Below are 24442 nucleotides of genomic sequence, written 5' to 3'. Positions count from 1 at the left end.
GGCCGGCGGGGTGCCGATCCCGACGCCGGTCGCGGCGGCGAGTCACTTGAAACTCTTTTGTGTCTGGGCTGGAGCCGGGGACGCGTGCGGTCCCCGCGGCTGAAGGCTGTTCAGGTTCAGTGAAATGGGGCGTGTAAAGCGCTTATCGGAGCGCCAGACCCGCGGCGCGTCCCCGCGAGCCGTCTGCATAATTTATGAGCGCGATAGGGACGTCTAATGGAGTGGGGCAGAGCGGGCCGAAGTTGACCCACCTCCCCGTCTGGGCTCCCTGAGGGGCCGGGATGCCCCGCGTGCCCCCCGCCGGCGCCCGGGCTTTGTGTTGGGTGGCCTCGGCGAGGGGCGCACGCTTCTTAGGGACCCGGTGGGTGGCCGCGTGTACCGACGGGTCGCGTGTCTTTCCATCTCCTCTTTTGCCAGCTGCCCGGCATTCACCCACTTCCGCAGGACGAGCCGTGTTTTCCTCCACCGTCCGTCCAGCCTCTCGTGGTCGTTCCGTTTCTGGGAAAGTTATTGGCAGGAGCTCCTCCGGGGTTCAGCAGACCTTCCTCAGCCCTCTCCGTGTGGCAGGCCCTGGGGCAGGAGGGGAGTGTACAAGATGGGAAAACGTCCGTGCATCTCGAACTTCTTCTCACTCCCCTGCGCTTCGCTTGTCACTCATTGCCTGAGTCCTTGTTGGCAGACTTTGCTTCTAAGCCCCTGCCCTACCTACCTCCGTGTTGCCCTATTACAAGTTTGCTGCCCGGCCGAGATGTGTGCTTTTCTTTGGTCAGCTCTGCCACTGTTAATAAGGTCGTTCTTCCCTTCTGCTTGTACCTTTGATTATGGAGAGGGTGGTGGAAAGTGTGATATATGTCAGATTTTCCAGTGATCTAGTCTTTCAGGGCCTCTGCTTACCAAAGACAAATGACACTGCTACTTGTTGAAAAGTAAAAATAAGTTGGATGTGGAGGGATATGTTTGGCCATCTTGGTGACGGACGGGACTTTTAGTGCAACTTTATTCTGTACTGAATTTCTTTTAGTTCTGGCCTGATTCCATAGATATCCCCTTCTTCAAGGACATGTAACTCTCAGATAGTTGTTAATATTTACAAAAGAGTAAAAAGGAACATGTGTGTGCTCTGACAAATGACCAGCCTCTATCTTAGGGTTGTTTCAGGCAATAGATTTTCTGAATGAACTGACAGTGTTTTTTTTTTAATTTCTTTCTTTCTTTTTCCTTCACATTCGTCTCCCAAGAATGTAAAATGACCTCTCTGTCTTTGATATTTTCCCAGAATTTTCAGCCAGTAGTAGTAGTAGTTGTTCTCTTTCTCTTTTTGGTGCTTGTCCTGGGGCTTCAACTAAGGGCCTAGGGTATCTGAGCTTTTATGCTTAGGGCTAGCACTATACCACTTGAGCTCCATTTCTGGCTTTTCACTGGCTAATTGGAGATAAGAGTCCCAGGGAGTTTACTTCAGGAGCTGGCTTTGATCAGCCACCATCAGACCTAAGCCTTTTGAGCAGCTAGGATTACAGGTGCTGAGCCAATGGTATCTGCCTATTTGAATTCTTTAGTAGCTCTTTAACAACACTTAACCCTAGCTGCATTGCAAAACACACCTTTTAGTGCCGTATCACGCGTTACGTGAAGTGATATTTCAGTATTGTGATAATTTAATCTTTTAAATTTTATTATGGAAAAATATAAATGTCAAATTATACAGAGGACACTATGATTTGGTCTCTCAACTTTGACAACTATTAACTCATAGCCAAGGTCAATCTTACTTGTTATGGTACTCCCACTCCCAAACTGGAGTATTTTGAAACAGATCCTAAACATATATTAGCACTTTTGACTTTCACAAGCTTGAATCAGGCTGCTAACATGTTACAAAATTTGTTTTTGCTATACTCATAGTTTTATTAGTTGGGCTTCTTTCTTTATGAATGATTTCTGGAGAAATGATCAGGAAAAGTAACCAGGTAAATGAGCACTTTCTTTCTTGACATTATAGTGGGGTTTGAACTCAGGGCTTTGGTACTTGCTAGACAGGCATCTTTCACTGAATTAGCTCTTGATTTTTGTGCTTCCCCCTCCTCAAAGTCAAACTGAAGGCCTGGCTTTGATTTGTGAACAAAATCAACAATTCTTGAGCTGTTTATGACTATAATTGAACAACTGATTTGAAAATACAAATTTCTTTAACCTTAATTTCGTAGAGCCCTACCTGTTAAAACCATTTTTAGTAGAGATTAGCTTGGTGCCAATGTTATTAACTGTAGTTAATAATTCATGGTGAAAACTCTCAAAGTTTCTGTACAGTAGTTGTGTAAATATATTCCTATCACCTTTGGTTAAGTATTAAGCAGAGGATACTTGATTTAAAAATTGTCTGAGCTGGGAATGGCAGTGCACACTTGTAATTTTGGCACTCAGGAGGCCAACGCAGGAGAAATACAAATTTGAGGCCACCTCTCCCCTCCCCTCATCAGTTGTTAAATTGTTCTCCAAAGACCCCCCCCCCATCTGCTTTGCTTACAAACGACAGTTGTTATGAGTGCAACTTTGTGAATAGTGGGGAATCACAGCATAGTTCATATTTTTCTTGCCTTAAAAGAAAGTCCCCTGGAATACAAGAATATTATAAATGTTTGCAATTGCTGCTTAGTCTTCAAACATCTATTAGTGAGCAGTTCCTAGTTTTTAGACCTGTAATATTGTTATGTCAATTCTGTAGATTTACTTTTGAGTTTGATCAGTTACCTTGGAAATGTTATACTTTCTGCTTTAGTTATTGCAGTCTGGGAGGGAGGGAGGGAGTGGAGGCAAAGAAAGAGGGAAGGATATTCCTCTTAAAAATAACTTAAGGGAAACCCCTCAGTATCTAGAGGGGACATAAAATGCATTTTAAACAATAAACAGTGCTTTTTGTTTCCCCCATGGACTTTAAGGAAAACTTTCAAGTACTCAGGTTAAACTAGACGCCCATTTCTCTACAAATTTCGTTAAGTTCAGAAGTGAACTCCCGGGCTGGGGATATAGCCTAGTGGCAAGAGTGCCTGCCTCGGATACACGAGGCCCTAGGTTCGATTCCCCAGCACCACATATACAGAAAACGGCCAGAAGCGGCGCTGTGGCTCAAGTGGCAGAGTGCTAGCCTTGAGCAAAGGAGAAGCCAGGGACAGTGCTCAGGCCCTGAGTCCAAGGCCCAGGACTGGCCAAAAAAAAAAAAAAAAAAGAAGTGAACTCCCCCCACAGTTCTGAAGCCCACACCATCAGTATTATTGAAGGTGTAATCATTTCGATCATACTTCATCCAGAGTTGCCCATAAAAAGACACTGAAGATGTTCACATTTGAATTTCACATTTGAATCAGTTTGTAGGCATCTTTGGTTGAAGCCCTCCATCAGCATAAGGATGAAACTTAGAAAAGGATTTCATGATTCCAGAGGCATTATTTTTTTTGTGTGTGTAACTAGGTTTTGAACTCCGGGCCTTGTACATGCTAAACAGGTACTCTACCATTTAAGCCACTTCGTCCCCTTTTGCTATCGTTAGATTTGAAATAGGGGCTCACTTTATGTTGAAACTAGCCTGTGACGCTCCTATTTGTGCTTCCATGAGTGGCGTGGATAACAGACACACACCCAAGCCATTGGTTGAGATGTAGTATCATGAACTTACCTGCCTAGGGTGGCTTTGAACCACTATCCTCTCCCTGCTTCTTAGGTAGCCATGGTTGCAGGCCTAGACCAGGAAGCTGCAGAGGCTTTGTTTTTATGATGATCCCAACTGGCTCATCTTATGTGATGTCATACTAACAAACACAGAATTGCTTAGTTTGCAGAAATGTAAATTTAAATTCCTCTCCCTCAAATTAGAGCTTAGAGCTTTTAGAACTGTTCTTCTCCCCCCCCCCCCCCACACCATATACAGGGATTTTAGAAACAAAAATATTTTCCTAGCTGGATGTTGATGACTCATGCCTGTCATCTTAGCTCCTCAGAAGGCTGAGCGCTGAGGATCATGGTTCAGGGCCAGTCCTGGCTGGAAAGGCTGTAAGACTCTTATTTCCACTTAACCACCAGAAGACCCAAAGTGGAGCTGTGGCTACAAGTGGTAGAGTGTTAGCCTTGAGTGAAAGAGCTCAGGGACAGCGCCCAAGCCCTGAGTTGAGGCTCCAGGACTGACCAAAAATATGTTTCTCTTTGTGAGCAGGGATGGGAGGTGGAAATGGGAAAGTGAAGGAAGGAGACACGAAAAAGAAATGTATTTATTGCTTGCCTTATGAAATGGCAATTCCTTTGTATGACACCTTAATTTAAATAACAATTATGTTAAAATATTTCCCAAAAATAGAGTGCTGGTGGCTCACACCTGTAATCCTAGGTGCTCAGGAGGCTGAGAGCTGAGGATTGTGGTTCAAAGCCAGCATGGGTAGGAAAGTCCTTGAGACTCTTAGCTCCAATTAAGTACCATAAAAAACCAGAAGTGGAGCTGTCACTCAAGTGGTAGTGTGCTAATGTTGAGCAATAAAGCTCAGGGACAGTGCCCAGGTCCTGAGTTCAAGTGTCAGGATGGCACACCCAAAAATGCTTATCAAGTTTTATGACAGATTTATTATTTCATATTAGACCTATAACAGTTGGTTTTAAATTTCTGGTGGGAGGCCTTTGTGATTGCATTGCTTCTGGTACAATTTTTTTTTCGTTCTTTCTCTTTGTCATGAGGCTTGAACTCAGGGCCTGGGCATTATCCCCGAGATCTAGCACTCTGAGCCACAGCTTCACTTCTGGTTTTCTGTGGCTCACACCTGTAATCCTAGCTACTCAGGGAGTCTCACAGACTTTCCTGCCTGGGCTGGCTTTGAACCATGATCCTTGGATCGCACCCTCCTGAATAGCTAGGGTTACAGATGTGAGCCACCAGCTGAGCTTTTTAATGTTTATTTATTTGGTGTCAGTTCTGGGTCTTGAACTCAGGGCCTAGGTGCTGTCCCTTGGCTTTTGTGCTCAAGGCGAGCACTCTACCACTTGAGTCACAGCTCCACTTTGGCTTTTTGGTTGCTAACTGGAAATAAAGAGTCTCAAGGACTTTTGACTTTCCTGCCTGTGCTGGCTTTGAACTATGGATTCTCAGATCTCAGCCTCCTGAGTAACCAGGCTTACAGGTGTGAACCACCTGTGCCTGTCTGTGAGGTTTTTTTTTTTTTTTTCTTCCTTTTGGTTGTGAGTTTTGAACCCAGAGCTCTTCAGCTTGAGGCTAGCGCTCTACCACTTTGAGTCATAGCTCCACTTGCGGTTTTTCTGGTGGTTAGAGATAAGAGTCATGGACTTTTCTACTCAGGCTGGCTTTGAACTGCCATCCTCAGATCTCAGCCTTCTGAGTAGCTAGGATTACAGGTGTGAGCCACCAGCACCTGGACTAATTTAGTTTTTTTTTTTTTTTTTTTTGCCAGTCCTGGGGCTTAAACTCAGGGCCTGAGCACTACCTGGCTTCTTTTTGCTAAAGGCTAGCACTCTACCTCTTGAACCGCAGCACCACTTCCAGCTTTTTTTGTTTATGTGTAATGAGGACTCGAACCCAGGGCTTCATGCATGGTAGGCAAGCGCTCCTACCACTAAGCCACATTCCTGGCCTCCTAATTTAGTTTGTAAATGCTTATATTCTGGCTAATGAATGGGTTGATGTGAAAGTAGTGCCTATCAGCACTGAAGTGGAGATATAACCAACACCCTTGTTGCTAATTGTATTTCCTAGGATCACATGTATTTGTTTATTTGTTAAAGACCTATACTTACGGGCTCTCTTACAATGTATTAATGGGAAGCAAAGGTGGAAAATTATGTCCAAGAAAGTATTTGCTTATGATTAAAAATTAGTCTTTTTTGTTTTGTTTTTGCCAGTCCTGGGCCTTGGACTCAGGGTCTGAGCACTGTCCCTGGCTTCCTTTTGCTCAAGGCTAGCACTCTACCACTTGAGCCACAGCGCCACTTCTGGCCGTTTTCTATTTATGTGGTGCTGAGGAATCGAACCCAGGGTTGTGTATATGAGGCAGGCACTCTTGCCACTAGGCCATATTCCTAGCCCCTAAAAATTAGTCTTGTAAATATTTAATTGTAGTCCACCTAGCTCCTGTTGATCTTGGACCTGCTTGGGAAAGAAGTGTGATAACTGAGTTTATGATGGCAGAAGAAGCAAAACTAGCCATTTAATTTCTTGTGATGGAGTTTTTGTCATGTCTCACAGACTACGAAGGCTGCAAAATCAACTCACTTGTGACTGGGGACAAGGTTAGTGGATTTGCTGGATAGTAACATTGGCTTTTGTTTATTGGACTCTTCCTACGTGCCAGCTTAGACTGAGTTATTTATTAAAAATATAGTTTTATTATGCTTAAGGTAATGTACAGAGGGGTAAGTCAGGTAATGAGAACATTTCTCTTTTGAACAATGCCACCCCTTCCTTTGCTTTCAGTTTTCTCCTCCTGTCCCTACATATTTTCCACATAGTGTATACTGAAGAGCATGATTGCATTTGTTCTCCCTCTCTCTCTTTCTGTGTCCCCCTTTGCCCCTCCTGAAAAGAAAAGGCCACAAAGCAAAACAAGCACCACTACCACCACCAGCAAAAACACATGTTTCCATTTCCTGGAATTCATTTCAGTAAATAATCATTTTAAATATTCAGGGGAGTTATACCTTTGGGTTTCTCCCTGGAGGGTATCTTTCAGTCTGTGTGTGAATTAGGCTGAGTTATTTAATGCAGAAAAGGAATCTAAAAGGTCAAGTTAAATTTAAGAATATAAAAGCTGCATTTCATGAGCTCCTCCTTGTACTCAGGGTTAATGTAGATAGGCCCTTTGTGTTGGAAGAGTAAGAGGCATAATAGCTAAGGACACTGAGTAACTAACTGGTCAGGGCTCCCTGCCATGAGCTACTAGAACAGGCGGCTGTGGCATCAGCAAGTCTTTCCCACTGAGCCTCTGCCTCCCTGACTGTGCTTGGGTGCTTTTGGTGTGCGGTGATTGACAGTGGTGTCATCTTATTACTGGTCCCCTTTCCCTCCCAGCTGCCTTCCCACCTCACTTAAGGTAATTTTCTTTTTTGTTTGTTTGTCAATCCTGGGGCTTGAACTCGGGGCCTGAGCACTGTACCTGGCTTCTTTTTGCTCAAGGCAAGCACCCTACCACTTGAGCCACAGCGCCACTTCTGGCCGTTTTCTATATATGTGGTGCTGGGGAATCGAACCCTGGGCTTCATGTATACGAGGCAAGCACTCTTGCCACTAGGCCATATTCCCAGCCCTCATTTCCTTTTTTAATTAAGATTTTTTTTTTTTTTGCCAGTCCTGGGCCTTGGACTCCCGGCCTGAGCACTGTCCCTGGCTTCTTTTTGCTCAAGGCTAGCACTCTGCTACTTGAGCCACAGCGCCACTTCTGGCCATTTTCTTCATGTATATGAACGAGGCAAGCACTCTTGCTACTAGGCCATATTCCCAGCCCCCTCATTTCCTTTTTTAAAACCCAGGGTGTATTTTGCTTATTCAGGACGGTCAGACACCTACTAAGTTACTACTGTACTCTGTAAATGAAGTCTGTTGAAAATGGTTTTTTAACTGTAGTTGAGGTTAAGGAAATTATTTAAAACAAAGAACAACTCATTCTCTGCTCTATTGGAAAAGAGTTAATAAGTTGTTAATTAACTTTTTTTTGAGGGTGGGGTGTTGGTCCTTGGACTTGAACTCAGGGCCTGACTGCTGCCCCTAAGCTTTTGTGCTCAAGGCTAATGCTATACCATTTGAGCCACAGCTTCTCTTTGCTAGTTAATTGGAGATAAAGTTTTCCTGGACTTTCCTGCCTGGGCTGGCTTTGAACAGATCCGTAGATCTCAGCCTCCTGAGGATCTAGGATTATAGACATGACCCACAGCACCCAGCCTTGATCGGCTTTCTGAAAAATTCTCTCTCTCTCTCTCTCTCTCTCTCTCTCTCTCTGCACCCAGCCTTGATCGGCTTTCTGAAAAACTCTCTCTCTCTCTCTCTCTCTCTGTCTTTCTCTCTCGGTCAGTCATGGGGTTTGAACTCCGTGCCTGGGTGCTGTCCCTGAGCTCTTCCGCTCAAGGCCAGAGCTCTACTACTTGAGCCACAGCACCACTCTTGGTTTTTTGGTGGTTAGTTGGAGATGAGTCTCATGGACTTTCTTGCTCAGACTGGCTTTAACCATGCTCCTCAGATCTCAGCCTCCTGAGCAGCGAGGATTACAGGCATGAGCCACCAGCACCTGGCAACAATTTTCTCTTTTATCTCCTTTCAGTCTATGATCTCCTGAATTGAAGTCTCTCTGGTTGTCCACACAGATAGTTATCCCTTATGGATAGTCTTACCAGGCTGAATCAGTTAAATCAAATCTGCCTTTCGATTTGTGCTTTTAGTGAGGTGGTGTATGCAATTTCATTCTGAGTTGAACTACCGTTGAGGCACTTGTGTTGTCTGTAATGAGATGTATGTCCCATTAATCATGAGAGGGTGTTGTCAGTGGTTAATTTCAGGGATGGAGTAAACAAATAATGCTGCTTGAACTGTTATTATGTGGCTTCCTTCAGGATCAAGCTTTCTGATCTCATCAGATCTTGTCTGATTCTCTCTTTTCTTTGCCTTTTGGAAGTCCCTGTGTTCTATACATTAAAACTAACCAAGGCAAGAATTTTCTACTTTTGCAGATTTTACCCTGGTTCAAATAGACCATTGTCTGCTGACACCATTGTAATTTTGTGAAGAATAGTAGGTAGTCTTCTGTCCTAAAGAGCATAATTTGTATGCAGTGAGACGTCTGATTATGTTGGAATCTTAAGTTCTCTATTTCACAATTTAACCAACCTGCTTGCTGAGCCTCTCGACCCTTTACCTAAATGACAGTCAATATAGTTAGGTCAATAGTTAGGTCCTTTTGGCTTGCAGTATGTTAGACCCTTACAGTCTGTGATGTTTAGCTTATGACCACTAGATAGTAGTTTTTCTGTTAGTTGAGAATTTAAGCATTAACATAAAGAATAAAAAATTGTCATTTTTGTTTTGCTGTAGTCCTTAAAAATTGCTACCTTTTTTTCTTTCTATATATGTATATCTATATATGCACTCTTTTTTTTTTTTTTTTGGCCAGTCCTGGGGCTTGAACTTAGGGCCTGAGCACTGTCCCTGGCTTCTTTTTGCTGAAGGTGAAGGCTAGCACTCTACCTCTTGAGCCACAGCACAACTTCGAGCCTTTCCTGTCATTTATTTATTTATTTATTTTGCAGAAGTAAATTGTGTTTATTTATTTATTTTTGGCCAGTCCTGGGCCTTGGACTCAGGGCCTGAGCACTGTCCCTGGCTTCTTCCGCTCAAGGCCCAGCACTCTGCAACCTGAGCCACAGTGCCCCTTCTGGCCGTTTTCCATATATGTGGTGCTGGGGAATCGAACCAAGAGCTTCATGTGTAGGAGGCAAGCACTCTTGCCACTAGGCCATATTCCCAGCCGTAAATTGTGTTTATTGACTCAGTTTTTTCTGTTTATGTGGTGCTGAGGAGTGGAACCCAGGGCTTCATGCATGCTAGGCAAGCCCTCTACTACTAAGCCACATTCCCAGCCCCTCCTAGTATATTTTGAATGTGATATATAACATTTTGCATTAGTTAATGGTGTTTGACAGATAACTTTAGTGGTGCATATCACAGTTTATAAGCACTTTGCCTACATTACCAGTTAATTCACCCAGGAATTATGTGATCACTGTTTAATGAATTATATGATATTTGGTGGTTGTAACCTTGTTTTTCATATTAAAAGGCTGACTTGTACAGGTTTGTCCCGCTGAGTGGGAGAGACTTGAGTTTGGGGAGACCCAGTTCAGGCCTTCAGTCAGAAGTTTTCCACCATAGCTCACCAGCTGTGGCTGCTGGCTTGCCCTATCCTAAACCAAAAGTTCCTAACAAGGGAGGGGCGTAGACTTTTAGGAACCATTGTGAATTAACTCTTTAAAAACTTTGTATCGGGTTTAAGATTGTAGTCAGATTCCACAAGAACCGTGACTTACTTGTACATACGTCTCCCTGCTGCCTAGAGTGGTGCCCACAAACCATTTAACTCATCCTCTCGTGTTCTCGAATGCCTCCCGAGTGGGGAACAAGGGAGTTGGTCTAACTCTGCATTCTTTCCTTTGTCATTAGTGCCAGGAGTTAATGCTACATAGATTTGCTGCTGATGATCTTGTAGGTTTTGGATTATCTTTTGAGATTTTTTGGAGGAATTTCAAAATTGATTTGTTCATGCAGTTGTGAGTATATATTTGAATTTCTGCTATCACTTGTCTAAAATGTTTAGATCTTGATAGTTGCAGTCATATTTTCTCTCACTCTCCCCTATTTTTTTTTGTGATTAATATCCCACTTTTTCACTTGAAGTTTTTATTTTGCTTTATTATAAAGGTGATGTACAGATGGGTTACAGTTACTTAAGTAAGGTAACAAGTATATTTCTTGTCGAAATTGTTACCCTCTCCCTCATTTCCTCCCACTTTCCCTCCCCCTTCTCCAAGTTGTAAAGTTTATTTCCAACATAGAATCTTGTGAGTATTGCTGTTGCACTGGTTCACCCTTTGTCCTTTGTCTCACCATATTGTGATTCCCCTTTCCTAACCCAAATCAGATAAACATATATACAAGACACAGGGTACCAAAACTAAAATCAGTGACAACAAGGGATAAGCCAAAGGGGGAAAATGAAAGAAAAAAATGAAATAACTTCACACAGTACATTAAAAAACATAAACCTCTTGTTCCCAGATCTTAGAGTTCATTTTGAGTAGCATCATTTTATATGGCCATATACACATAGCTATTGAGCTGTTGTGATCCTCTGCTAGGACTGTCATAGACATATACTAATTATTACAAATGTCACTCTCCCCTATTGTTAATGGTAGTTGTTTCTTACTAGTGTTATATTTGTAACAGCTCTATTTTCCATTCTGTTGCTACTCCCACTTGGGGTTGGAAAGCTGCACATGCAGTTCAGACTTAACAGTAGTGTTCTAGCATAAAGGGCCTTGGATCAGATTAGGGGAGGACTGGTGGACAGAGACATGAATGGACTATGTTCTAGGTCTTAAGCATTTGTTTGGACTGCTTGGTAACCCTTTTCAGTTTGTTTGTTTGTTTTCTTGGTCAGTCATGAGGCTTGAATCAGAGCCAGGGTGCTATCCCTGACCTCTTTTGCTCAAGGCTAGCGCTCTACCTCTTGAGCCACAGTGCCACTTCTGGTTTTCAGGTTAATTGGCGATAAGGGTCTCATGGACTTTCCTGCCACAGCTGGCTTTGAAGTGCGATCCTCAGCTCTCAGCCTCCTCAGTAGCCAGGATTTCAGGCACCAGCCACCAGCGCCCCGCTTATGAACACCTTTTGTATTGAAAATACAAAAAGTGGGCTGGGGATATAGCCTAGTGGCAAGAGTGCCTGCCTCGGATACACGAGGCCCTAGGTTCGATTCCCCAGCACCACGTATACAGAAAACGGCCAGAAGCGGCGCTGTGGCTCAAGTGGCAGAGTGCTAGCCTTGAGCGGGAAGAAGCCAGGGACAGTGCTCAGGCCCTGAGTCCAAGGCCCACGGCTGGCCAAAAAAAAAAAAAAAAAAGAAAATACAAAAAGTATTCCTAGGTGAGGAATTCTGTTTATTACTTACCATCATTTAAATTTAATAGAGAGGGCTGGGTATATGGCCTAGTGGCAAGAGTGCTTGCCTTGTATACATGAAACCCTGAGTTCAATTCCCCAGCACCACATATACAGAAAATGGCCAGAAGTGGCGCTGTGGCTCAAGTGGCAGAGTGCTAGCTTTGAGCAAAAAGAAGCCAGGGATAGTGCTCAGGCCCTGAGTTCAAGGCCCAGGACTGGCCAAAAAAATAAATAAAATAATAAATAAATAAATTTAATAGAGAGGGTCACCTTAGGTAAGAGTATGAGAATTCTTTCCTTTTTTTTTGCCAGTCCTGGGGCTTGAACTCAGGGTCTGGGCACTGTCCTTGAACTTTTTTTGCTCAAGGCTAGTGCTGTACAACTTGAGCCACAGCACCACTTCCAGCTTTTTCTGTGTATGTGGTACCGAGCAATTGAACCTGAGGTTTCATGCATGCCAGGCAAGCACTCTACCACTAGGCTACATTCCTGGCCCGAGAATTCTTTTAGTTCTAAAGATGATTAAGACCTGGACTTACCAGAAATAGTAGGCATTTTCTCATATTTTTCAATGTACAGAATGCTTTTTGGTAATTTTCCCATGTAACAGTATTTGCACTGCAAAGCGTGTGGCAAGGGCACTTTTGAATTAGATGTTTAGCAAACTGTATGGTAGCTAAATCTCCCAAGTTTAAAAATCAGTTGTTTTATTTTTTGTTGGTTGTGGAACTTGAACTCTGGGCTTGGGGTGTGTCCCTGAGCCCTTCAGCTCAAGGCTAGCTAGTGCTCTACCACTTGAGCCACAGTGCCGCTTCCAGTTTTCTGGTGGTTCATAGGAGATAAGAGTATCATAGACTTTCCTGCCTGGGCTGGCTGATCTTTAGATCTCAGCCTCCTGAGTAGCTGGGATTACAGGCGTGAGCTACCGGTGCCTGGCTGAAAATCAGTTTTGTTTTTTGTTTGGCCAGTCCTGGGGCTTGAACTCAGGGCCTGACCATGCATGGTCCCTAGCTTCCTTTTGCTCAAGGCTAGCAGTCTACCATTTGAGCCACAGCGCCACTTCTGGCCTTTTCTGTATATGTGGTGCTGAGGAATCGTACCCAGAGCTTCATGTGTGCTAGGCAAGCACCCTACTGCTAAGCCACATTCCCAGTCCCCAAAATCAGGTTTTTATACCTGGACAGTATATGACAAAAAGTTTGAAGGTAATTGGTGATTGTTCTCAATTCTTCACTGACTTGTATGGAAACGTCTTGTACTTGTGGTGACTAATATTAGAGGAACAGAAGAAATTGTATGCAGTTTGAATTTCTTACTTACTCTTGGTTTAATTGGAAAGTACATGCAGGAAACATTGTGGAGTTTCCCTTCACTTCTTTTTTTTTTTTTTTTGGCCAGTCCTGGGGCTTGGACTCAGGGCCTGAGCACTGTCCCTGGCTTCTTTTTGCTCAAGGCTAGACTCTGCCACTTGAGCCATAGTACCACTTCTGGCCATTTTCTGTATATGTGGTACTGGGTAATCAAACCTAGGACTTCACGTATATGAGGCAAGTGCTCTTGCCACTAGGCCATATTCCCAGCCCCTTCCCTTCCCTTCTGCCATGTGTTTTAAATGTGCAGACCTGAAGCTGATCTCTGAAGTTGTCATTGAGCATATAAGCCACTCCGTGAAGATCTTGCTCACAGAGCTTCTTGTACTTTATTTTTAAAATACTTCGTTTTTCAGGTTGTTTACATTAACTTGGTTGTCAAACTTGTGGAACTAACTCATTGTTTTCTGTTTCAAGCTAGGTTATAAATCAAGCTGGTTTGCTACTGGCAGCTTGTGATTATTCAGACCAAAAAAAAAAAAAACCAAGAATTTTATAAGTGTTCAGGACTTTAGTCTTGTTGGCACTGCAGAATACTCTGAGCACATTATCACCAACACTGTGTTAGCCTTCTGCCTCTAGGAGCTGAAGGTGCATCACTGAAAGTTGGACCTATAGTTACTGTGAACTGGAAATAGAGCTGAAATCTACAACTCAGTTTGTTGTGCTTGAGCCTGGTTGGTTTGTTACTTAGTGGCAAGGGTTAGAGTCATGGCTGAAGTGGCTGTAGACAGTGGTTGGTATGGTCGTGCTTTGAGGTAGATGGCACATGGTTACAGACTACAGCTTTCTTTTTCTGAGAAGTGAGCCCCTTCTTGGTCAAGAATGCTATACAGAACAACTCTTAAGAACCACTGGGAGAGGGCTGGGTATATGACCTAGTGGTAGAGTGCTTGCCTCGTATACATGAAGCCCTAGATTCAGTTCTTCAGCACCACATACATAGAAAAAGCCAGAAGTGGCGCTATGGCTCAAGAGGTAGAGTGCTAGCCTTGAAAAAAAGAAGCCAGGACAGTGCTTAGGCCTGAGTCCAAGCTCCAGGACTAGCAATCAACCAATCAGTATTTCTCTTATATTTTTTATAGGTTTAAACTGTTTTACAAAAGTAATATGTGTGCCAGTTGCTGGGCTCACGCCTATAATCCTAGCTACTCAGGAGGCTGAGGTCTGAGGATCACGGTTCAAAGACAGTCCAGGCAAGAAAGTCCGTGAGACTCTCATCTCCAGTTAACCACCAGAAAATTGAAGTGGTGCTGTGGCTCAAGTGGTAGAGTGCTAGCCTTAAGCAAAGAGCTCAGGGACATGGCCCAGGCCCAGAGTTCAAGCCCCATGACTGACAAAAAAAAAAAAAAATGTGCTGGAATTTATTTTTATTTTTAAGACTATCTTCTAGCCAGGTGCCAGTGGCTCATGCCTACAATCCTAGCTATTCAGGAGGCTGAGATCTGAAGATCAAGGTTCAAAGCCAGCCTGAGAAGGAAAGTCTGTGAGACTCATCTCCATTTAGCCACCAGAATACCACAAGTGGCGCTGTGGCTTGAAGTGGTCGAACCTTAGACTTGAATGCAAAAGATCAGAGACAGTGTCTAGGCTCTGAGTTCAAGCCCCATGATGGACAAATAAAAGATTTATCTCCTAGGGAACGCATCTTTGTAAACTTTTAAAAGACTAGGAAAGAAATAGGGTTTATGGCTGGTTAGACTGTAGAGGTAATCTTGTTTTCACTTGTATGGCGTAATGTTTTTTTCTAGGTGAATAATTAATAAATAATGGATTCCCTTTAAGGAAGTGTTTTTTTTTTTTTAACAGACATCCAACAGTTACATTTGTGTGGAAATAAAATTCACATTGTCTACTTGGCCTTGGGCTAAGTGTGATTTGGGGGCTGCATTCACATTCAGACACTTGTACTGCATGCCGAGACCTTCAGCAGTCTGAGTTGTTTCCAGGCATTATTTTAGGCTAATGTTACTGTCTTGGCAGTACTGTCTCAGGCCTGATTTCCTGTGTCTTTTTCTCTTGTGTAGCAAAGACAATGGTCCTATGGACCCTCTTCTCTGTCTGTGACTGTCTTTCAAGCAGTTTGGTCATATTTCTTTTAAGGAATGTGTTGTTACTGTGTATTTAACATACGTATAGGCCTCCTACTGAACATCCTTGCTTTACTGTGTATTTAACATACTTGTAGGCCTCCTACTGAACATCCTTGCTAGACATTGACCGGAACGCAGTGGTTATTTTGGACATGGTCATATAGGGTGATAGTGACCTACATGCTTCTGTACTGGCTTTCCTGGCTGCAGGTGCTTGGGTGATACTTGCATCTGAATTGTTCTTTTGGGAGGTAACCTCATTGCAAATAGTAAAATGTCAGAGAAGGATCTTTGGAAGTAACTGTAAGAATGCATTTTAGCTGGATTTCAAGGGTATTGAAAAGGATTTTTTGTTGTGGGAAAAGTGATAAGATTTCTCTGGGAGTGGAGCCTCCCAAAAGTTAAATAGAATAGATGAACAGATTTATAGCTGGTTGTTTAAAGGTCTCTTCTGTCTAATAAACGGAGCTTACTTTTGCAGCACGAAATCATGAAATGTCCATGTTTTTATGTTGTAAACACTTGTATAACACACAGCTGGTGCTAGTGGCTCATGCCTGTAATCCTAGCTATTCAGGAAGCTGAGATCTGAGGATTGTGGTTCGAAGCCAGCCTGGGCAGAAAAGTCTCTGTGAGACTCCTATCTCCAGTTAACCACTCAAAAACTGGAAGTAGCGCTATAGCTCAAGTGACAGATCTTGGGCACAACGAAGCTAATGGGCAGTGCCCACGCTCTGAGTTCAAGCCCCACAACCCACAAAAACAACAATAGAAAAAGCCAAATACACAAACTTAACATAGTTTCTTTTCTTTATTGGGGAGGTACAGTTTGTCATTTGTGAGTAGTAGATTCTCTGGTGAATATTGAAAGAGTATGTTTATCATGGCAAGGACTTTGGATGCTCTTTTGCATTTATGTTACATGAGACTTACTGAAGGACTTGCTGAGGAAGTGTTTAGTGAAATGGTTATGGCACCTTGAAAGGTCCAGACTTGAGATTGTGTGTGTGTGTGCGCGTGTGTGCATGTACACATGTACTAGGACATGAATTTGGGACATGGGCGCTGTCTCTGAGCTTTTTTGCTGAAGGCTGATGCTCTACCACCTGAGCCATACTTCCACTTGCGTGCTTTTTGGTGGTTAATGGGAGGTAAAGAGTCTCGTTGACTTTCCCTGCTTGGGCTGGCTTTGAACCATGATCTTCAGATCTCAGGCTCTTACAGGCATGAGCCCATGTGATCAGCAAGGAATCTTTTAAAATAACTCTTATCATTTCACCCCTCTTAATGCTGAGTGCAGTGCCCATCTGCATGAGAGACTGGGCAGTGACAGTGCCATGCAGATTTCATAGCCAAAGTTATTTCCAGTGAAAATTAAAGGATATCTGCATTTCCAATTTCCCTTCATTTCATTAGTATGCAGTGTGCTATTATCGAAGTTGTTAAAACAGGACAGTTTGAGCTCTCAAACTGTAAATCAGACCAGTTGAGTCCCTCATGGGCCTGTTGGAAAACCACCACCAGGGACAAGTTTAAAGGGAAAGATTGAGGTTACGTTTAAGGACTTAAGGTATAAAGCAGAGTACTCTTGAGCAACAGGCTGACCGTTTACACAGAAGTAGAAGTACCAAATTCCATAGTTAGTGAAAACCTGGCCTTTCTTTGAGTAATGTGAGCCCACTCACAGCTGTGATGTCCGTTGGTATCTCTGGCTCCTCCACCTACTGTGCTTGTGACAACCAAGAGACATGGTACATGTCTTCTGGAACAGAACTGTCCTCTTGAGACCCACTGCTTTACTTTCTCTTTTGAGGCTTAACTAGGACACGTTTTAGCACTAAATTCGGAAGTGACTACAACCTGACTGGTGAGTTTTACTAAGGTTCTAGGGATCGAATCTAGGATCTTGTGCATGTTTGAGCTATATTCCCAACCCCCGCTCTGTGAACATTATTATTATGTTAGAGATTTGTTTGTAAACTACAGTCTTACTTGGAGGTTTTGCACATGATCTTACTTGCAATTTCTAAACTTATTTTAACCAGTCATTAGACAGCTTCTTCAAGATATTCTTGAAGTTAAAGTTTTGGAACAGTCTTAATGAAAAAGCCTGTTTCTTTCTTAGCTTCTAGAAAACACATGAATTTATGACTTAACTGGAAATGCTGGCAGTGAGCCTGCATTAGTCAGAAAGGATCCCTTCAGGCCTCACCCCTTCTAAATTTAATCCTTCATTCAGTCTTAGGTTTAGCTACCCTGGGCAGAGCTGGGATGGGGGAAGATACTAGAACAGACACTTGGTTTGGTCTTGTTATTTGTCCTTGTGACCTCTGACTGGTGTGAAGTCGTGAATCTACTCTACATGATTAGTTGCACTTAGTAAATAATGCTGTCAAGGTAGAGTCTGGGAAAAAAGTGGGAAAGGGAGGAATGAGTGAGCAAGTGAGGAAGACACCGGAAGTGTTTCTCACTTTTGCAGGAAAGGGGAAAAAACAAGGGCCTAGCTAGCTTGGGAATGACTCTGGGCTTCTTGTGTCTTGTGTCTGTCTCCTGGCCTCTGGTTACTTTGTTCTGACTTCAAAAGTAAACAGAGGAGGCGGCAATGTTGCGCTGGTTCTCCAGCACTTTAGCAAGCTGCTTGTGGCTTTGCCAGAACTCAAGTCTCTTGCTTGCTCTGATCACGCATTGCTTTATAGGGGTCTGGTTTTAAAAGTGTTGAACAAACCTTTATTAATAGTGAAAGTGATGACACACCATTATTTGGAAGTAGAGCATCTAATTAGTTGGTGTGCTAGATTCTGCAGATGGACTGTTTCTTGAGAAACGTGTCATCTTGTTGCCACAGGTCATGTACTTTTGACTTGCTTCAGACATTTCCAGCATTTGAAGGACAGCCATGAAATGGAACAGAACTCGTCCCTATTTTAAGTTTTAGTGCATTTATTTAGAAATCCTTGCCTTTGCAGTCCTTCCATCTTAAAAATCAAAGTACACGTCTCCTGAGCGGCCCCTGAGGCTCCGCAAGCCCTCCATTGCCTGTGTCTGCAGTGGGTGGGTGAGGGCTCTTCTCCATTCCGCTTTTACTTGAAGTAGTCTCAGCCCTACAGAAGGCCTCTGTTACACTCACATCTCACTGCTCAGGATCCTGAGCCTTGCTGTGGGTGAAGGGCTGTCTGGTATAGAATGTAATTAAATGAAATCTTCTGAAATAAACCACTTAAGTGAACAAGTACATCTTACTTATATCATTGTATGGAAAAAGAAGCAGCAAAGGTAGGAAATTCCTCCAGTCAGTCAAATTAAGGAGCCCCTGTAAGGGACCAACCTGTGCCTGTGGCCATTACCTGGAATCAGTATTTACACTGACCAGTTACTGTTGTTACTAAACCAGTTTGCTTTCCATTTTCATCATTTTGCGACCAGAAACCTTTATTGGAAAAGCTTCTCAATACTTTTAATTTTGCACCCGTGAACGTACGCAGTAATTCGAGGTTCTTGATCTTCACTATTCAATATCATGCCCTATGGGATGTACTTGTAAAATGAACACACAGAACATGTGGGTATTGTAAATCTTTTTGAAAACGCTACAGGAAAGTTCCAAGGCCAGGAAATGCTCTGTAGATGGAGTGGAAACCTCTTTCTTAAGACTCAGAACCATTTTCATGTCTGAGCAGGTTGCACCAATTTTGACTGAATATCAACAACTGCATAGCTCCTCTATAATTTACCTATTTATTTTCTTTCCGTTACAACTTTTAGGTAGAACTTTAGACTTCATAGCATTGAATTAACCTGCACTGAAAGCTGTTTACCTGCAGTTGTTCACTTTTATTCAAAGTGATCATGTCTCAAGTTCAAATGCAAGTTCAGAACCCATCTGCCACTCTCTCAGGGAGCCAAATACTGCACAAGAACCAGTCTCTTCTCTCACAACTTTTTTTTTTTTTTTTTTTGGCCAGTCCTGGGCCTTGGACTCAGGGCATGAGCACTGTCCTTGTCTTCTTTTTGCTCAAGGCTAGCACTCTGCCACTTGAGCCACAGGGCCACTACTGGCCATTTTCTATATGTGGTGCTGGGGAATCAAACCCAGGGCTTCATGTATACGAGGCAAGCTCTCTTGCCACTAGGCCATATTCCCAGCCCTCTCACAACTTTTGATGAGTATTCCTTCTACTGCTAGCTCTCTACTCTCTGAACGTGCAGGTAGACCTATCCAAAACTCTGCTTTGCCCTCTGCATCTGTTACATCCTCCAGTGCAGCTGCAGATAAGCCTGTGAATCCACATGTCTTTCTCTTCCCACGTTTTCTCAGCATATTTTCTGATCTGACAAGTAGGTTAGAGAGGTCAGGAGCACTCGGGCTCACCTTCAAGAGGCAGAGGAAGCCAGGCACGGATGGCTCACACCTATAATCCTAGCTACTTCAGGAGGCTGAGATCTGAGGATCATGGTTTGAATCCAGCTTGGGCAGACAAATCCGTGAAACACTATCTCCAATTAACCAGCCACAAACTGAAAGTGGAGTTGTGGTTCAAGTGGTAGAGTGCCAGACTTAAGCAAAAAAGTGAGATTTTGAGGTCCTGATTTCAATCCCCAGTACTGGCACCAAAACAAACAAAAGGCAGAAGAAGATATTACCATCACTGCCCATGCTTCTTTGTCCTAGATAAGAGAACCCTGGTTGTTCATGGGGTGGGTGGAGGCTTCAGCAGACCATTTAGAAGTTGTAAGAGTTGATAGTTGCCAGATTGCAAGACCTACTATGTTAAAAAGTGGTGATTGAAAGAAAAATTGAACAATAAATGCTACTTTGTTTATTTGTTTTGTTTTTGTTGCTAGTCCTGGGGCTTGGACTCAGGGCCTGAGCACTGTTCCTGGCTTGTTTTTGCTCAAGGTTAGCACTCTACCTCTTGAGCCACAGCGCCACTTCTGGCCATTTTCTATATATGTGGTGCTGAGGAATCGAACCCAGGGCTTCATGTATATGAGGCGAGCACTTTACCACTAGGCCCTATTCCCAGCCCCAATAAATGCTACTTTAGGTAGTCATTGTTCACAGGAAAATTCTGCTTTGGGGCTGGGAATAGGGCCTAGTGGCAAGAGTGCTTGCTTCCCACATATATACATATACATATACATATACACACACATACACACATATGTATGTCCTCATTCTGTATGTCTACAAGATTTTGTTCCAAACAAGGGGACAGCCAGATTTACTAGAAGATGCAAGAGCCAGTGACATTTGTTAGTTTTTATTTTGAACAAGTATGTTTTTGTTTTGTTTTTGCCAGTCCTGGAGCTTGGGCTCAGAGCCTGAGCACTGTCCCTGGCTTCTTTTTGCTCAAAGCTAACACTCTACCCCTTGAGTCACAGCGCCACTTCTGGCCTTTTCTATTTAATTGGTGCTGAGGAATCGAACCCAGGTCTTCGTGCATGCTGTGCAAGCACTCTACTACTAGGCCACATTCCCAGCCCTGAACAAGTATAAGTCTAGAAGTTTCTTGAGGTAGTTCAGAAACCAGGGAGGCCAAAGTGCTCTACCCCAATCCTTCTGCATTTTAGTTTGTTTTTCAAATAGAATCTTTGTAACTTTCACTGGAATGAGAATCTTACCTCTGCCAAGCAGAGATTTTTTGTTGCTGTTGTTTTTTTCTTGTTTTGTTTTGTTTTTTTTGCCATCCCTGGAGCTTGTCTCAGGGCCTGAGCACTGTCCCTGGCTTCGTTTTACTCAAGGCTAGCACTCTGCCACTTGAGCCACAGCGCCACTTCTGGCCGTTTTCTATATATGTGGTGCTGGGGGATCGAACCCCGGTCTTCATGTATATACAAGGCAAGCACTCTTGCCACTAGGCCATATTCCCAGCCCCTTGCTGTTGTTTTTCTTTTTCTTTTTCTTCTTCTTTTTTTTTTTTTTTTTGCCAGTCCTGGGCTTGGACTCAGGGCCTGAGCACAGTCCCTGGCTTCTTTTTGCTCAAGGCTAGCACTCGGCCACTTGAGCCACAGCGCCACTTCCGGCTTTTTCTATATATGAGGAATCGAACCCAGGGCTTCATGTCTACGAGGCAAGCACTCTTGCCACTAGGCCATATTCCCAGCCTCCAGAGATTTTTTTTTTCTTTTAAAAAGGAAATACATCTAGAAACAGTTCAGCTTGATTACCAGAAGTTAAACATGAACTAAAGGTAGTCACTGATGAGAAAAGACTTGAAACACTTGAGGAAGAAGACTAAAAGTGATGCTCTGCTTCCCACCTCCCCTGCCCCTCCCAGTGACATACGTGAGCTGTCAGTGTGGGCATCTGCATCTGTGTACCAGTCACCTTAGAGCAGCGTTCTGACGGTGAGTGTGCTGCCAGCTTCCCGTGGCTCTTCTCCTTTGATTTCTCATTCCTTTAACTCCTCAGTGTGTTCTCATGGTGCTGTTTCTCCGGATCCCAGCTGCAGGATGTCTTCCATGCTAGCTCCAGAAATCCTGGCACTGCATTCATCCTGCAGAGACACTCGCTTCTCCCTGTTTGACCGAGTGGGGCATCTTGAAAGGGAAAGAAAGGCACAGGCTCTTTCAGTCCTAGGATTTTTGCCTTTTTCCCTCTGTGTTCTTGTGTCCACATCCTATTGACATGGCCATATATTTTACTTACATAATTGCCACAAGTAGGTCAGGTCCGAGGACAGCAGCCTCAGAAGAAAGGGCTAGGGACGCACGAGGAACGGGAAGCTGGCTCTTCCGAGGACAGTCTCACTTTAGGGATGGCACCGGCATGTTGAATTTGGTGAAACACCTAACAGGTTGTAGCTGATGGTTGTCACACCAGTGTGGGTCTGTGGCTGGAAGGCCTGTTGATTGCTTTAATTGCAGTGCAGCGTCAGATCCCAAGTTGGGCTTGTGTACCCTGGGTTTGTTCTTGTCTCTGGTTGCTGCCCCCTCCTGCTTTGTGCTGATACAGGGGCTTTGAACTCAGGGCCTCACTTTTTTTTTTTTTTTTTTAGGGCCTCACTCTTGCTTAGCTCTTTCCCTCAAGACTGGCAATCTACCCTGTGAGTCACACCTCCACTTCTGGCTGATCTTTCTTTAGAAGACACCTTTTCTTATATTGCCTAGTCAGCTGGCTCAGGAAAGACCCCAATTTCCAAGTATGTGTTCCCAGTATGCTTTGCAGTTTTGCATCACTGCTGCTGAAGTCTTTAAAGCTTCAGATTATTCTCCTTCCACTTTTAATACCCTTGGGACAGTAGCAGTTGTATGTATTTCTTAGTAGATTTCATGTTCTTATATTAATTAGTTTCCAGTTCCCTCTAACATGACAGAGTCCAAAGAGAAAAACCCCAGTGTGTCTTGGGAATGAGCCTGTTTTGCCAAGATTCAGTCCAAGTGTAGGAGTAAGGTCCAGCCCAGTAAGAGATAATATTTCCATCTTTGTGTGCATTTGTAACCCACCAGGGAGGTTTTCTGTTTTGTTACACTATTAAAAGTGGTGGTACTGTGGTTCAAAACACCTATTTTCAAACTGCTAAGACCAAGAGGTACAAAAGTAGAGATTATTTAAGAGTTGCCTTTTAAAAAATCCTTGACGAATAGGTCATGGAAAATGTGTGCTTTTCTCTGGACTATTTGGCTTTTAAAACTCTAGTATGTGATTGTTTAAGGTTCTGAGTAGAGATAATTTCCAAGTGCTGTGGTTGATTTCCTGTGTGCTTTCCAGGGCCTTGGGCCTCTTCCCCTCCGCAGCCTTTCTCTGGCTCATTTTCTGATTATTTGTGTGTGGGCTGGGCAGGGAGAGGAGGATGTGGGACGTCAGTTTTGCTGCTTGTTTAGCAATCTAGGTAAAAGGTCTGGTGATGTAAGGTAGAAATTCCTCTCAAAGGGAGTATTTTAGATTGTTTCTGATTGCAGTTACCCTTATCCTTGTCATTTCTTTTAGAGAAGGAAAGACTGACTTGAAAATTTGCTAATAACTGCTATTGAGTTCAGCCTTTTAAACTTGGTATCTGCTAATGTATTTTGGACCTTGATTTTTTTTCATATCTGGCTTTATCTTTTCGGCATTGGTACACGGTGATGACATGAGCAGTAAGGAACTAGGCTATCTATTCCTGAACCAAGCCTTTCAGCAGAGATAATATATTGAGAATGAGTTACTTACTTCATTGAGCCTCAATTTCTTTCAAAATGAGACTTCTCACACCTAGAATGAAGTCAGGTTTCTCTGCATTCGCCTAAAAGTAACACAGCATTATTTAGTAGGATTGAGTTGCTTTTGGAATGAACCAGATTTGAGTTTGAATCCCAGCTTCTTTCTATGTATGACCTTGAGCAAATGACTACTTTTATTGAATCTCAGCTTTCCTCTTCCCAGTTGTGACAATAACCTACCAAACAGGTCCTTTGTAGAGTTAAGTGAGAGAATCTGCTTCTGTGTGGAGCGCAAAGCTAATGCTTAGGAAATGTTGACAAGTAGTAGCTGCTATTGAGCAATTGTGTATTAAAAAATAAAAAAGAGGAAGTTTCCCACTCCAGTGAGGCTAGTTTATGCTAAATCAGTAATTCTATTTGAAATGTTTCTTCCTAGGGCTGGGAATGTGGCTTAGAGGTAGAGTGCTTGCCTCGCATGCACGAAGCCCTGGGTTCGATTCCTCAGCACCACATACACAGAAAAAGCCAGAAGTGGTGCTGTGGCTCAAGAGTTAGAGTGCTAGCCTTGAGCAAAAAGAAACCAGGGACAGTGCTCAGACCCTGAGTCCAAGCCCCAGGACTGGCAAAAAAAGAAGAAAAAAGAAAAATGTTTGTTTCTGTTGGAGGACAGTTAGTCATTTTCTGCTAACTGTGTTTCTTTACAGGATTTTTTTGTTAAGACTTTTGAGATTCTTTTATTAACTGTTAGTAGTATTGTTTGGAACATGAACTTTCAGCTGTTTAGGTCATTTGACTGTGTGTTCATCTGTTGCTACATTTCCCCCCCATTTTTGTGCACAAGTTGCTGGAGAGGAGAGGCACTCTCCCCTGTGACTGTTACTTCATTTCAAACATCAGAGTGCCGAGATGCCAGTGGCTCACGCACTGTGTTGCTCCAGGGTGGCCTTGACCTCCACGATCCTTTTCCATTCACCAGAAGGCTGGGATGGCAAGTGTGTGCCACTGTGCTAGGCCTGATAGACTTGTTTGTTTGTTTTTGTTGTTGGTGGTGGGGCTTGAACTCGGCCTGGGCATTGTCCCTGAGTTTTTTTGCTCAAGACACTGCTCTACCACTTTGAGCCACAGTTCCACTTCTGGTTTTC

At 43.4% G+C, this 24442-nt stretch overlaps 1 protein-coding gene across 9 annotated transcripts in view; it reads left to right on the top strand.

Moving 5' to 3' along the window:
• The window catches only part of Stau1 (staufen double-stranded RNA binding protein 1), a 69519-nt gene that overhangs the window by 1407 nt on the left and 43670 nt on the right, over nucleotides 1-24442 (top strand). For 5 of the 9 annotated variants that reach the window (XR_007211370.1, XR_007211371.1, XM_048349597.1 and 2 more), the window contains exon 2: nucleotides 8707-8767. The exons of the other annotated variants lie outside the window; for them this stretch is intronic. The gene's annotated coding sequence lies outside the window, so the exon portion shown is untranslated. The remainder of the gene's footprint in view (nucleotides 1-8706; nucleotides 8768-24442) is intronic. 9 annotated transcript variants of the gene reach the window in all.

The sequence above is a fragment of the Perognathus longimembris genome, chromosome 6 (genome assembly GCF_023159225.1).
Source record: "Perognathus longimembris pacificus isolate PPM17 chromosome 6, ASM2315922v1, whole genome shotgun sequence".
Taxonomy (NCBI): domain Eukaryota; kingdom Metazoa; phylum Chordata; class Mammalia; order Rodentia; family Heteromyidae; genus Perognathus; species Perognathus longimembris.
The sequence above is the reverse complement of the archived record's forward strand: the minus strand, read 5'-3'. Positions and strand labels throughout refer to the sequence as shown.